This window comes from Zonotrichia albicollis, chromosome 24 (genome assembly GCF_047830755.1).
Source record: "Zonotrichia albicollis isolate bZonAlb1 chromosome 24, bZonAlb1.hap1, whole genome shotgun sequence".
Classification (NCBI taxonomy): Eukaryota; Metazoa; Chordata; class Aves; order Passeriformes; family Passerellidae; genus Zonotrichia; species Zonotrichia albicollis.
Window position 1 is genome coordinate 4,173,157 of NC_133842.1, and position 15,741 is coordinate 4,188,897.

Here is a 15,741-nt window from a genome sequence, read left to right on the forward strand (position 1 = left end):
AGAAGTGGGAATTCTGGGATGCTGTGGTCAAACCAATGGTGCTTGGAATTCGATATTGGCACCTGGTGTAGCCAGTGGGGTTTGCACACACCTCCGAGAATACACAGGGGTTAAAAAGCAGAGCTTTGGCCCTGGGAGGCTCTCTTGGGACTTCGAGGGAAGGAGGTCAGATCTCCCTCCCCTGTCCAGCCGCTGCTGCTGGGCGGGGGAGGGGTAGCCATGTGGTAGGCCCGGGCCTGGACAGAGATGGGAGGTGAGGAGGCCCTTGAGGATGGAAGGGTGGAGGAGCCCCAAGAGACAGCCATTGGGCAGCCTTTTCCCCCCACCAGGAGAGAAAGAGGGAGAACTGGCAACGACGAATGTGATAGCAGCCGGCCCAGGAGGAGAAGTGGGGGGAAGAGTGACCGGCCGGAGCAGCAGCAAGTGTGGGAGTGCCGGAGCTCTGGGACAGACAGAGACTGAATTTTTAACCCCTTTCTTTCATGATTGGGACCTCGCAAAAATGCTGATCCTCCTCAGAGCTGGATAAGAAGAGAGATAAGAGATGAGATGAGACAAGGACCTGGCCCAAAGGACGTGGAGACGACTGACTGAGTGGAGAGAGAGATGATTGGAGTAGCCTTTTGGCTGGCCTTTTCTTGTGTAGCCATAGACTCAGTTTTATTCCTGTGACACAGAGACTGCACTTAGGGGGGAAGCAGTGGCTCAGAACCAGGAGGGTTCATCGTGGGGACCCCTCGGCCCCAGGAGGTTGGAAAAAAATGGGGGGGACAGATATCCCAAAGCAGAGACTGTGCCTTTTTGGAGTGAGACAAGGCATCCTTAAAAGACAACCCTAAAAGCAGCTCTGGCCATGCACAGTGGTGAGAACACTGGGCATGGAAGGAAGATGTCACAAGCGGCAAAAGGACTTTCCGGGCGGTGCCGAGTGACATGGAAGCACAAGAGGTTTCAGTGTGTTTCCAGGGGAAGCCTATGGAACAAGAAGGACTCCTCTCCTCTTCATGAACTGAAGTTTGAGTATTCTACAGTGTGGTGCCAGGCTGGGCAGTTGGTGATTTGGGAGAATGTATTGGATTGGGAAATTTTGGTGGTGGGGAGGAGGAAATAGTTTTTGTAAGGTTTTCAATTTTTTTTCCCTTATAGTTTTTTCCTATTTTCCTGTAGTTTAGGTAATAAAGTTTTCTTTATGTTTAAGCTGGAGCCTGTTTTGCTTATTCCTGGTCACATCTCACAGCAGACACCAGGGAGAAGGTATTCTCATGGGGGCACTGGCTCTGTGCCAGGCCCAAACCATGACATTGTCACAGGGCCCCACAGTGCCACAATGGTCCCTTGGTCTCACAGGGCCCCACAGTGTCACAATGGTCCCTTGGTTCCACGGGCCCTGTGCTGCTGCATTCTCCCCTCCCCTTCTCAGGCCGCCCTGCCAGCTGAGAAATGCTCCCTGGGGCTTGGCCTTGGCCCAAGGGCCCCGGCCCCCTGTCCCCATGTCAGGCTCTGGGGTCGATTTCATGGAACATCCTCTGGGGGAGGCTGCGGGGCCGGGGGTGGGGGGACCCGGGGGGACAGGGGACCCCGCTGTGCACGAGCAGGGTTGGACTGTTCATGGGGGAACTGTGAGGGGGGCCGGGGCAGAGTGACCTCCCCAGTGACCTCACACAGCCTCTGTGATGTCACACAGACTCCTGTGATGTCACAGAACCCCCAGTGGTCCCACACAGCTTTTTTCCAATGTCACACAGCCACCTGTGATGTCACAGCCCACTCCACCGTGTCACACAGCACCCTTGTGATGTCACAGAGCCAACGCTGGGATGTCAGCCTGGAATGTCAGGCAGCTGCACTGCGATGTCACAAAAGACTCTGTGATGTCAGAAAGCCACAATGCGATGTCAGAATCTGTTCTGTGATGTCACAACCTGCTCTATGATGTTACAAAGCCACCCATTTATGTCACAACCCATTCTCTCATTTCACAGAGCCACCCTCTATGATGGCAGGATCTCCTCTATGGCCTCACACCCTACTCTGTGTTGTCACAGAAGCTGTATGATGTCACAACTCCCTCAGTGATGTCACAAAACCCTCTCTGTGATGTCATACTGTTATGAGTAGAAAAGCTGCCCATTTTATTAAAAGGTTGCAGAGTTCACAGGTTGGGCCAGTTGCTGCCAGGGTGGAGTTCTAAATGTTTGTTGTTGTAATCACCTGTTGTTAATAGTTTTTCGTTAACTCCCTGTTGTTGATGGTTGGTAATTCCCCTTTTTGTCGAGTGCCACCCTGCTGCTTCCTGGAGGATGGCATCTGGGACAGTGAAGAGAGGGGACAACCAAGTTGGCATGCAAATGACATCAGGGTTGGCATGCAAATGAGGAAGCGCTTCACCAAACCTAGCCAAAAACCCCTAAAAACAACAAACAAACATGAAATTGAGGGATCAAATTGATGTCTAGACGGGAAGAACAGAATCCAGTGTCCGCTAAGACCCTTTTTACCCCTCATCCTAACCTAAAAACATGGTGGCTGGAAAGAGGACCTTGAATGTCAAACCAAAATACTGGGAATTGCCTGATGCTTTCATGAGGAAGGAACCCCCAGCTCTGCCTGCAGACCAGTGGACAAACTGCACTCTTTCTCCTCCTCTGTGCCATTCCTGGGGGCAGTGGTGGCATGAGACCCATCGGATCACCCCACCTGAGCTGATTTTTAATAAAGACATTAAAAAGGAGAAAGATCTCCTGCCCGATTTATTTCATTTACATTAAAAAACAATACAATTTTAGGAACCAAAAGAATTATTGGTCATTGGTTCTAAGTAATACAATTGCCTTCATGAATTAGTTAATCTCCATTGGCTATTTATTTACTCCTCTTTATAGTAAGCAGTAATATTTGAGCGCTTTAGTCATCTTTTTTATCATCTTTTTCTCAGAAAGGGTCAAGGGAGGCACTCTGGGGTCCCTGGAGACATTTCTGGGGCATATTTGGGGCAGTTCTGGGTCTGGGGAGGGAATTCAGAGAGAACTTGAGGGTCTGGAGGACACTTGTGGCACCCGGGTGGGCACTTGGAGGGGCACTCAGGGATTTCGAGGGACAGTTCGGGGTCCGGAGCAGCACTTGGGGGTCCAGGGGGGCTCTTGGAAGTCAGGAAGGGGAATTTGGGGCCCTTCGGGGTCTGGGCGGGCCCTTGGGGGGCTCTGACTGGGCTCTCTGGGGCACGGGAGGTGATGGGAATTGTAAGCGTGGGTTTAATACAGCTTAACAAAGCAGCTCTGTGCTCAGTGGAGTGGAGACTGAGGACAGCAGAGGAGACCTGGGATGGATTGAAGGGAGGTTTCAGAAATGGTGGATCCTTTTGGCATAATAGAGAACAGCATGAGAAAGAAAGAATTAATACAAAGGACAGATAGGAAGAGCCAGACAGGACCCAAACAGAAAGGAATTTCCCTGCCAGGGCAGGGCTCTGGTGCAGCATGTCCCCCAGAAGGAGCGTTTGTGTGGGCAGGCAGAGGCAGGCAGTCGTGTCCCTCAGTGGGAGCCATTAAAACTTCAAGAACATTTGGAGTCTAAATTTAACTTTGAGTTCTTGAGAAGCTTTTAGAACAAACTCTCAAGGACTGAATCTGATGTAAACAACAACAAAGCCCTGAGAGGGTCATTAAAGTTTTCCTAGTCCAGTTATGGAGAAATATTTCAAAGAGCAGTAATAAAATATACATTACTGTTTTAAATGGTGTATTTTATTAAATTTCTCTTTAAAGCAGAGGTGGTTGCAGCATTGTGATTGATATTGACCCAGGGTCTCTCCTCAGCAGCTCTGGCCTGCTCACAGAAGCTGTGCCTGGAGCTCTGACCCAGTGTGGACAACCTTGCTCCACATTGCCCAGCACCATCCTGTCTGTCCTCACTCCCCTGGGCCCTGCTGTGCTTGCAGAGCTGGCTGAACTTAGCCTAAGAGGGGTTTTCACTTTTTATACTTTTTGCAGCAATCTGAAACTGCTGAGTTTCCCCAGTGCAAACAGACACACTGCTCAGGTGTGTGCCAGCCCCAGGTGCCACCAAAGGCACTGCAGAGCTGCCCTGGGCCAGCTGTGAGGGTGGATCATCAGCCTAAGCTGCACTGGGCCCCTGCAAGGGGCTGTGGCCACGGGCACTGCACTGACTCCACTGCTGGGTTTGGCTGCCACGCCCACCGTGAGAAATGAAACTGTCCTTGGAAGCACTGGGGAGGACTGGGACTTACTGGGAAACACTGGAAATGCTGTGGGAGAGATTGGGACAAACTAGCCGTGACCCTGGGGAGGACTGGGACAAGCTGGGACTGATACCGGGAGATACGGGTGCAAACTGGGGACACTGGGGCATCCAGTGGATGACATTGGGATGAACTGGGAGGGACTGGAAATAAACTCAGGTGTGTAGGGAGGGACTGGGCTGTACTGGGACGGATTGGAGGGGCACTGGGGTTGAACTGGGTTCTAATTGGGATGAACTGAGCTGTACTGGGGTTGTACTGGTCTGTACTGGGGATTAACTGGGCTATACTGGGAGGGACTGGACAAGCTGAATGGGCTGTTCCCGCCTCCACCGCATGCCATTTGCCGAGGCTCCCGCCCATCACAGCCCAAAGCCAATCAGCGCCAGAGATCGGAGACTTGGGGACGGTGCCTACGGTAGCCTCAACTCCCGTCATGGCCCGCGGCCCGATTGAGCCCCATTGGAGCCGGGACTACAACGCCCGTCATGCCGTGCGCCCTACAGACCCCCCCCCCCCCCCCTCCCCAGGATCCGCCTCCCCTTTGTCCCTTAAGTGTTCCCCAGACCCTCCAGGATCCCTCAGTGCCCCCTCAGCACCCATTCGGGACCCCCCAAAAGTGTCCTCGGATCCCCTGAGTGCTCCTGACACCACAGATGCTCGGTACAGCCACTTCTGGGAATTCATCTCCTCTCATCCCCCGCGGCCCCAGACCCCTCAGAACACAGTCCCGCGCCTAAAACTCCTGCCATGCCCCGCACCCTAAACAGCCGGGTTAGAGCTCCCCGAGCTCCCCGCAAAGGCTCCCGAATCGCTTACGTTTCCCCGAGGACCTCAAGTCACGGCTCGGACGCAGAAGTGTCCCCCAAGAGCGTTGCCGGACCCCTAAATGCTGCGTTCAAGCCACATCTGGGACTACAGCTCCCATCATGCTCCGCGGCACATGTCCGGCACTGTTCCAGGTTGGACTTCATCTCCCTTCATGCCCCGCGCTCCACCGAGAGCCATTGCATCTGCGCCTCGAACTCCCGTGATTCTCCGCGGCCCCGTTTAACCACATTAGACCCGCACCTTTAATCCCCATCACACCCTGCGCACAGAGAGCCCCATCAGAGCCCCCCAAGGGCCCGCCCGGACCCTGAAGGGCCCCAAATTCCCCTTCCTGACTTCCAACAGCCCCCCTGGACCCCCAAGTGCTGCCCCGGACCCCAAACTGTCCCTCGGAATCCCTGATTGCACCTCCAAGTTCCCACCCGTGTGCCGCAAGTGTCCTCCAGACCCTCAAGTTCTCTCTGAATTCCTTCCCCAGACCCAAAACTGCCCCAAATGTACCCCAGAAATGTCTCCATGGACAGAGTGGCCCCTTTTACCCTGTGAAAATGATAAAAAAGATGACAAAAGGATTGAAAATTGGACTGATAGCAGAAAGAAGCAGAAATCAATAGCCTCACTGCTCAATGAATTGATGAAGGGAATTGTGTTACTTAGAACCAATGACCAATAAATTCAGTAATTTTTTTTTTAAGGAGAAATACATAATTTTTTTAATGTTTTGGGAGGTCATTCTTTAAGAGATGGTCCAAAGATCCCTCATCTGCCTCACAGCTGCCGTCAAGGATGGAGATTAAAGCCCTCCCCAAGGACTGAGACTGAGACCCTTCAAATTCTAACCCAGGGATGCTGGCCTGACTGGAGTGGGATGTCTGCCATGGGAAGTGGGATGTTTCCCATAGGAACCAGTCCTGAAACAACAGGCCCCGCTCACTGCTGGCACCGGTTTGTGCTGTTCAGAACTGGACTGTGTGTACGTGTTCCCAATGGATTTATTCTCCACTGTTCCCTCCATGTGCCGTCCTCCTCCCCTCCCGGCAGTAGATTATAAAAGAGCCCTGAGTTAACCAAAGACTTTGAGACTCTCCCCGACGTGACCAGACAGATCTATTGGCCGGACCACAAGGATTTCTCTCTGTTGGTAGCTATTCCCCCCCTCCTTTTCTCTGTCTCTCTGTCCTTTATCTCCTTTCTAATCCTTGTGTTGGATCTGCTGTGGGCACTCAATAAAAGGTGCATTTGTTTATGTTAATACTGAAAGTCCCCTGTTGTGTGTCTTTGCACCCTGAGATCAGTGAAACGAACCATCGTGACCCCCCTTGTACCAGGGGATGGTGACACGGCCTGATGGGGTTGCTGCATGTGAACGTGATCTTCTTGGTGGAGACTGCACTGGTTCACCTGCTCTTGCATTCTGGTCTCCCTATCCCAGAATTACCTATGGCACCTGCTTTTCTTATGTTGTGGTTCTCTGTAGTTCCTTCAATAGTCAGCCCTTCTTAAGTTCAGTCTTGGAATAGGGGATCATCACCTCCCCATCATATCGAGTGCATTTGAATGCACTGAATGCATTTTGCCTGAATTCAAAATATGGTCCCTGTTTTTGATTTACTGGGGAATATCTGTTTGTATTTTATACCTCTGTCAAGGCTGGGATTGAAGGTACTTGAGATGATATTTTGCATTCAGATTCAGGTGGTTTTTGTTTCTTATCAATGACACAGCCTCGCAACCATGAGCACTGCAGCCTTTCATCTAAGGCACAAAATGGCTCACTGTCTCTTGTTACAAGGCCTGGATGGTGCCAGGGAGACCATGGTGATACTGGGGATCCAAGGAGACCGTGGTGACACCATGGACACTCATGGAACCATGGGCATTGTGACACAGCAGGGCTTCATGGAACCAAGGAGTCAATTGTGACTCTACCAAACCTCATGGAACCAAGGGCCCATTGTGAGCCTGGAGAACTTCAGGGAACCAAGAGTCTCTTGTGACACAGGGGGTACACATGAAACCATGGAGACCATTTTGAAACTTCAAGGCCTGATGGAACCAAAGGGTCATTCTGGCACTTCTGAGCCTTGGAACCAAAGGGACCACAGTGACACAGTGGGGCTCTGTGGAACCAAGGGGCCATGGTGACATTGTGGAGTGTCATTGAACCAACTGCCCATGGTGACACTGCAGGGCCTGATGGAATCATGGACACCATTGTGACACTACAGGTTGTCATGGAAGCAAGGGGCCATTGTGACACTCTGGGGCCTCTTGGGATCCAAGGGCAGTTGTGATACCATGGAAATTATGGCAGCTGTGGCACCATGAAACCAAGGAGACCATTGTGATACTACAGGACGCCATGGAACTAAGGATTCATGGAACAGTACAGGACACATGGTACCGAGGGGCCATTGTGAAGCTGTAGAACCAAAAGAGCTCATTGTGACACTGTGGGCCCCCATGGATCCAAAGGTCCATTTTGACATTGCAGGGCCCCAAGGAATCCTGGAGACCACTGTGAAACTTTGGGGCCTTGTTGAATGAAGTGGCCCTGCAGGGCCTTATGGAACCAATGAGACCCATAGAGCCAAGGGTCCATTGTGACCCTGTCGTACCAAGGTGTCGTGGGTTGACCCAGGCCAAATGCCAGGCATCCATGTGGGCTGCTCACTCACTCCCCTCTGCAGCTGGACAAAGAGAATTTAATAAAGGGTTCATGGGTTGAGATAAGGATTGGGCACGATCACTCATCAAATACTGTCCTGGAAAAACAGGCTTAGCTTAGAGATGTGAAATTCATTTATTACTAACAAAATCAGAGCAGGAAAAGGAGAAATAAAATAAGCTCCTCACCTCCCTCCTTCCAACACTACCTCCTACCCCAGCAGTGCAGGGAGACAGGGAATGGGGGTTATGGTCAGTTCATCACCCATGGCTTCTGCCCCTGCTCAGGGAGAGGAGTGGTTCCCCTGCTGCACCGTGAGTCCCTCCCAAGGGAGACAGTTCTGCAGGAGCTTCTCCCATGTGAGTCCATTTCAGGGGCAACAGCCCTCTGCAAACTGCTGCAGTGTGAGTCCATGCCAGGGACAACAGTCCTTCCCAAACTGCTGCGGCATGTGTCACTCTTCCAGGGGGTGCATTCCTCCAGGGACAGGCTGCTCCAGCCTGGGAGCAGGGCCCCTCTCTCCATGGCTCTCCTGCAGGGTGCCCGGGTCTCCAGTGCCTGGAGCACCTCCTGCCCCTCTTCTGCACTGACCTTGATGTCTGCAGAGTTGTTCTCCTCAATGTTCTCCCTCTGCTCTCCTCTGACTGCAGTTAAAACTGCGCCACAATCTCTATTTTGATTTCTTTTTCAATCTGTTATCGCAGAGGCATTGCCACCATTTGTAACTGGCCCAGCCTTTGCCAGCAGCAGATCCATCTTTGCAGCCACCAGGAATTGGCTGTGCCAGACATGGTGGAAGCTTCCAGCAGCTTCTCACAGGAGCCATCCCTGTGCCCCCTGTGAAATACAAAGCTGTGTTTTGTGTCAGGTACATCGAGGCAACGTGGTATTTGATTGTAATATGTGTGGAAACCGACCATGGGACAGTTATAAAGACGAATTCTAATAATTACTGAGGAAAGTAAAGCATGGAAGAAGGCCTTTGAACCTACCCTTTGTTCATAATTAACCTTGATAAGTCTTAAGTTGATTTAGGAGCATTTGAATTAAAGCTTTAAGGATGTTGCTCTTTGGCAGGAACTTTCTGCTTGTAGCTAAGCCTTAAAGAGTTTTGCAATAATAACCTTTTGAAGTATAATTTTAGACTATTGCTTGTAGTAAGGATCTTTGAAACTATAGCTTTAGAATATATAAAAAGAAAACATGCTTATCTCACACCTTAACAAAACAGTGAAAAGCAGCTTGAGAAAATAAGATGAACATCAACTCAAGGATTTATATTTTCAACCAAGGGAAGCTGGACATCACTGTTATGAGATTTATAGTCCTTGCATTTAAAAGGTGTATCCACATCTGGAGAGCTTGACCTCTCCATCTGGGAGACTTCTTTCAGAAACCAAACCACCAGCATCTGGGGATACTCGTTTCTGAGATACATCCTGAGAAAAAATAAATCACAGTAGTGTATAGAATTGTGACATAAAAATTGGGAATAGAACCTGCTGATGAGTAGAAATTGGGAATAGAAATGTCTGAGAAAGCTGATGAGTACCCCTATAAATACCTGTAAGACTAACTATTGGTGTGCACTTGGAGGGAAAACTTCCCTCACTGTACCCAGTGCTGTATTGCTCATGCTTTACCATATTAAATATGCTTTACCATATTTAATTAAATCAATTAAATAAATTGATTGCTGCTTGAATATTGACTTAGTCTCATTTATAACAGAATCCACATCAGCCCCGGCTGGGGTGGGCAGTGGCCGCTCCTTTCTATGGACTGGATGCGGCTCTGGACACTTCCCTTGGAGCGACTGCAGGGAGGGAACGCTGGGGCTGTCACTGCTGGGGTGTCACACACAGGGCAATGCTGGGGCTGTCACCGCTGGGGTGTCATACACAGACAGGGGAACACTGGGGCTGTCACTGCTGGGGTGTCACACACAGGGCAATGCTGGGGCTGTCACCGCTGGGGTGTCACACACAGACAGGGGAATGCTGGGACTGTCACCACTGGGGTGTCATACACAGACAGGGGAACACTGGGACTGTCACTGCTGAGGTGTCCCACACAGGGCAACAATGGGGCTGTCACCGCTGGGGTGTCACACACAGGGGACACTGCGTCTGTCACTGCTGGGGTGTCACACACATGGTAACGCTGGGGCTGTCACCGCTGGGGTGTCACACACATGGCAACACTGGAGCTGTCACCGCTGGAGTGTCACACACAGACAGGGGAACACTGAGGCTACCCCGCTCCTGCCCTGTCCCCAACAGCTCTGCCAGTGCCTCAAAGGAACGCAAAGGTTGAGCCAAAAGGTGAGAATTGCAGAAGGGGCTGAGCAAGGAGGGGCCCAATGGGATCATCAAATCACAGAATCACAGAATCAGAGAATTACTGGGTTGGAAGAGACCTTCAATATCATCGAGTCCCACCCATGCCCTAACACCTCAACTAAACATGACACCAAGTGCCACATCCAGTTCTTTTTTAAACACATCCAGAGATGGTGACTGCATTATCTCCCTGGGCAAACCAATCCAGGACTTTATCACACTTTTTGTGAAAACCCTTTTTCCTAATATCCAACCTATATTTCCCTTGGCACAGCTTAAGACTGTGTGCTATGGATCTGTCAGTTGCTGCCTGGAGAAAGAGACTGACCCCCACCTGACTACAACCTCCTTTCAGGAAGGTGTAGGGAGTGGTAAGGCCACCTCTGAGTCTCCTTTTCTCCAGACTGAACAACCCCAGCTCCCTCAGCCGCTCCTCACAGGATTTGTGTTCCAGACCCCTCCCCAGCCTTGTTGCCCTTCTCTGGACACACTACAGCCCCTCCATGTCCCTCCTAAGTTGGGGCATCAAGAACTGCACACAGCACTCAAGGTACGGTGCCAGTACAGGGCAAGAATGCCAAGTACACCAGAGCCAGATACAGGTGGAGAATGATCTCCCTGCTCCTGCTGGCCACACTGTTCCTGATCCAGGCCAGGAGCCCTTGGTCTTCTTGGCCACCAGGGCACACTGCTGGCTCACGTTCAGCTGCTGTTGACCAGTACCCCCAGCTCCCTTTCTGCCTGGGCACTGTCCAGCCACACAGGCCCCAGCCTATAGCGCTGCAGGGGGTTATTGTGGCCAAAAATGAAGGACTTGGCACATGAATTTATTAAACTTCATCTTATTGACTCTGCCCATCCCTCTAACCATTCTAGGTCTCTCTGCAGAGCCCTTCTACCTTCCAACAGATGGACACACACTCCCAGCTGAATGTCATCTGCAGATTTACTAATGAAAGGCTCAATCCCCTCATCCATGTGGTCAATAAAAATATTGAACAGAGCTGGCCCCAGCACAGAGCCCTGGGGACACCTCTGGTGCCTGGCTGCCAGCTGGATGCAGCATTGCTCACCACCACTCTCTGATCCAGCCAATTCTGAACCCAGCACAGAGTGCTCCTGTCCCAGCCATGGCTGCAGCTTTTCCAGGAGTGTGCTGTGGCAGACAGTGCCAAAGGCCTTGCTGGAGCTCAGATACACAATGCCCACAGTCTTTCCTGCACCCACCAGGAGGGTCACCTGGTCATAAAAGGACACCAGGTTGGTCAAACACAACCTTCCCCTCCTAAACCCCTGCTGGCTGGATCTGATACCCTGGCCATCCAGTAAGTGCTGTGTGATAGCACTCAGTATAAACTGTTCAATTTCCTCACTGAATACTGAGGTCAGACTGACTGGCCTATAATTACCAGGATCCTCCTTCCCACCCTTGTTGTGAATGGGTGTCACATTTGGCAGCTCCCAGTCATCTGGAACCTCACCAGTGAGCTAGGACTGCTGCAAAATGATGGAAAGCAGCTTGGCAAGCTCATCTGCCAGCTCCCTCTTCACCCTGGGGTGGATCCCATCTGGACCCATGGATTTATGAACATCCAAGAGGCTCAGCAGTTCTCTGACTGCCTTCTCCTGGATAACGGGGACCATTCTGCTCCCTGACCCCACCTACCAGCCCAGGAGCACAGCTGTCCTGAGCCATCTTACCACTAAAGACTGAGACAAAGAAGGTGTTAAGCACCTCTGCCTTCTCCTCATCTGCAGTTACTAAGTTCCCTCCCTCATCCAACAGAGAACAAAGGCTGGCCTTACTCTCTGTTTTGTAGCATGTCCACTTTTCCTGAACTCCTTTGTTTTTAAGGGCTGCTTCCCAAGGAACTCTCTGAATAAGTCTCCTAAACAGGCCAAAATCTGCCCTATAGAAGTCCAATGTAAAAATCTTCTTAATGTTCCTCTTGACTTCACCAAATATTGACAACTCTCTAATTTCATGATCACTGTTCCTCAGGCAGCCTCCAACCACCACATCTCCCACCAGAGCAACTCTATTTACAAACAACAGATCTAACACTGTCCCTCCCCTGCTGGGCTCACTCACCAGCTATGACAAAAAGTTATCCTCCACAAACTCTAAAAATTTCCTGGACTGCCTTTTTTCAGCTGTACTGCGTTCCCAGCAAATGTCTGGCAGGTTGAAATCACCTACAAGAACAAGAGCTGATGAACCTGAAACATTCTCTAGCTGCTTATAGAATGAGTTGTCCACCTGTTTTTCCTGGTTCGGTGGATGATAGCAGACTCTCAGGAGGATGTCAGCCTTGTTGACCTTCCCCTTAAGTCTTACCCATAGAACATGTAATTTCATCATCATTAATTTCAATACCTGTTGTCCAAAGCCTCCCTAATATAAAGGGCCACCCCTCCACCTCTTCTCCCTTTCCTGTGTCTCCTGAAGAGCCTGTAGCCATCCAGGGCAGTGCTCCAGCCATGTGAGTCATCCCACCACGTTTCCCTGATGGCAATTACATCACAGCTCTGCTGTTGGACCATGGCCTCCAGCTCTTCTTGTTTGTTACCCATGCTGCGTGCAACGGTATATGTGCACCTCAGCTGGGCTCCTGATTTCATCTCTAACTCAGGCTTACCACCCTTGGGCCTGCTTCCAGACAGCCCAGCCGCATCCCCTTCCCCCTTCAAACCTAGTTTAAAGCTCTCTCCACGAGTTCAGCCAGTTCATGATCTAAAAACCTTCTGCCCTTATGTCCTGGTTTGAAAAGAAAGTGAGTTTTTTGGGATGCTGTGGTGAAACCAATAAGTGCTCAGATTTGAATATTGGCACCTGGTGTGGCCACTAAGGGCATGGATATGCCTCTGAGAACGCGGGGTAAAAGCAGGGAACTCCCAGGGGAAAGCTGTCTTGGGTTCCTGTGGTGAAAGAGGTCAGAGCTGCCCTGTCCAGCTGTGGGCTGGGCTGGGGAGCAGAAGCCATGCGGCCGGGTGAAGTAGGCCAGGGCCTTGGACAGAGAGGGGAGGTGAAGGACCCTGCAGGATGGAAGGGTGGAGGAGCACTGAGAGGCACCCCCACCCCCAGGAGAGAGAGAGGGAGAGCGAGCCTGTGCCTGTGCGTGTGCCACCTTGAAATTTGATATCACATGCTAGCAGCATGGCCGACGGAGACGGAAAAGGGTAGGGGGGGTGCGATGAAAAGGTGCCCGGCAGGGCAGCTGTGGGAGTTCTGGACAGGCAGAGCCTGAGATTTTTAACCCTTTTCTTGGATGATAGAAACCTTACAAATGCTGATCCTCCTAGAGTTGAATGAGAAGAGAGATAGAGATAAGATGAAATGGGCCACAAGAGAAGTAGAAAACAATCTTAAGTGAGAAGAGGTGATAGAGTGGCCTTTAGCTAGACTTTTCTTGTATAGGCATAGACAGAACCATTTTTCCTGTAACACAGAGACTGCATTTAAGAGGAAGCAACAGCTCAGATCTAAGAGAGTTCAATATTGTTATGTGAAAGAGTGTGTGAACAAAGACGACGGGTGAGGAGGGTGGTTGGTGCCCTTGATCTTCAGTGGAAGAGAAGATTTCTGTTCTTGAGACCCCTCAGCCCCAGGGGGTGAAATCTGGGGGGAAAAAGTGTCCCAAAAGTGAGAGACTGTGCTCTTTTTTAGAACTAGAAAAAGCACCCTTAAAAAGAAAACCCTAGAAGAAGCTCTGGTCCATGTGTAGTGGTGAGAGCACTGGAAATGGAAGGAAGATGTCACGATAGCAAATGATCTCCAGGCCGTGCCATGTGTGACAGGAAACACAAGAAGTTTCAACTGTGTTTCCAGGAGAAGCCTATGGCACAAGAAAGACTCCTCACTCCTTAATGAACTGAGAATTGATTATCTAAAGGATGGTGATGGACTGAGAGTTGGTGATCTGAGAAACAGATGAATTTGAAATTTGGTGGGGGGAGGAGGAAATGTTTTTAGAAAGTTTTCATTCTTTCTGTATATTTCTTTTTACATATAGTTGTAAGTTAATTAATAAAGTTGTCTCTTCTTTATTTCTAGCGAGAGCCTGCTTTGCTCTATTCCTAGTCACATCTCACAGTAGACACCAAAAAGAATGTATTTTTATGAGAGCACTAGCATTGTCCCAGCATCAAACCATGACATTAGACATTTAGACACAGTCAGATCTCTAGGGTCTGTCCTCCAGATGCTGATGCTCTACTAAAGATAACAGCTGGTGCCGTGGATAAGTATTGTGAACTTTACCATCATATTTAGTTAAAGCTATCTGTAAAGAAACAGAATGCTTAATTCTCTATTTAAGATATTAGTTAGCTAATGGTACTACAATTGAATATGGTTCACGTCTCTAGAATTCTAATACTCTCGCACTGCCTTTCATAATCAAATGAGCAAAAAGTTCAGTCGAGTGGTAATAGTTCTAGATTGTTTTACAGGTAAAAATACTTATTCTAAAATAACAAAAGGATTAGCTTGAGTTTTAACCTATTGATAAATTAAGGCGAAAGGATGCTTGGCATAATTGCCATCTTCTTTGCTCTGTTTGATGATCATCAATTGAACTGGAACATCTTCAATCAGATGATGTGCATGTGAGGTAGCAACCTTTGTGGCAGTGTGATCTAAGGCTTGCTGTTGTTTCTTAATCTTGGGTCCGGCGTTCATCTGCTCGAGACGAAGTACTTAGTAAATGTATTAGTGGTTCAAGTTCTTCATTAATTATCTTACATATAGTTCTAATCTATTGAATATCTTCTACTAACTTCTGGATATCATGTGCAGTTTTAATTTCAATGGTAATGGTGAGTTTTTGCGGTTTCACTACACACTGATCAATCTGCTACTTGAGATATTTCTAAGGAGCTGAAGATTGCACCTTATCAGAAGCAATTTTTATACTCCTTTCTTCTGGAAAAACTGTCATGGTTTTTAGAAGAGTGTGGTGGTTTGACCAGGAAGAAGTGGGAATTCTGGGAAGCTGTGGTCAAACCAATGAACGTTCTGAGTTTGAGACTGGCACCTGGTGTAGCCAGTGGGGTTTGGACACACCTCCGAGAATACACAGGGGTTAAAAAGGGGGGCTCTAGCCCTGGGAGGTTCTCTTGGGACGTCGAAGCGAAGAGGTCAGATCACCCTCCCCTGTCCAGCCGCTGCTGCTGGGCGGGGGAGGGGCAGCCACGTGGTAGGCCCTGGGCCTGGACAGAGATGGGAGGTGAGGAGGCCCTCGAGGATGGAAGGGTGGAAGATCCCAGGGAGTCAGCCCTCGGGCAGCCATCCCTCCCCCCCAGGAGGGAGAGAGAGAGCCGGCGACACCGACTGTGATAGCAGCCGGCCCAGGAGGAGAAGGAGGGGGGGGAAAGAGTGCCCGGCCGGAGCAGCAGCGTGTGTGGGAGTGCCGCAGCTCCGGGACAGAGACTGAAAGTTTTAACCCCTTTCTTTCATGATTGGGGCCTTGCAAAAATGCTAATCCTCCTCGAAGCTGAATAAGAAGGGAGATAAGAGATGAGATGAGACAAGGACCTGGCCCGAAGAACGTGGAGATGATTGAATGGGGAGAGATGATTTGGAGTGGCCTTTTGGCTGGACTTTTCTTGTGGCCATGGACTCAGTTGTTCCTGTGACACAG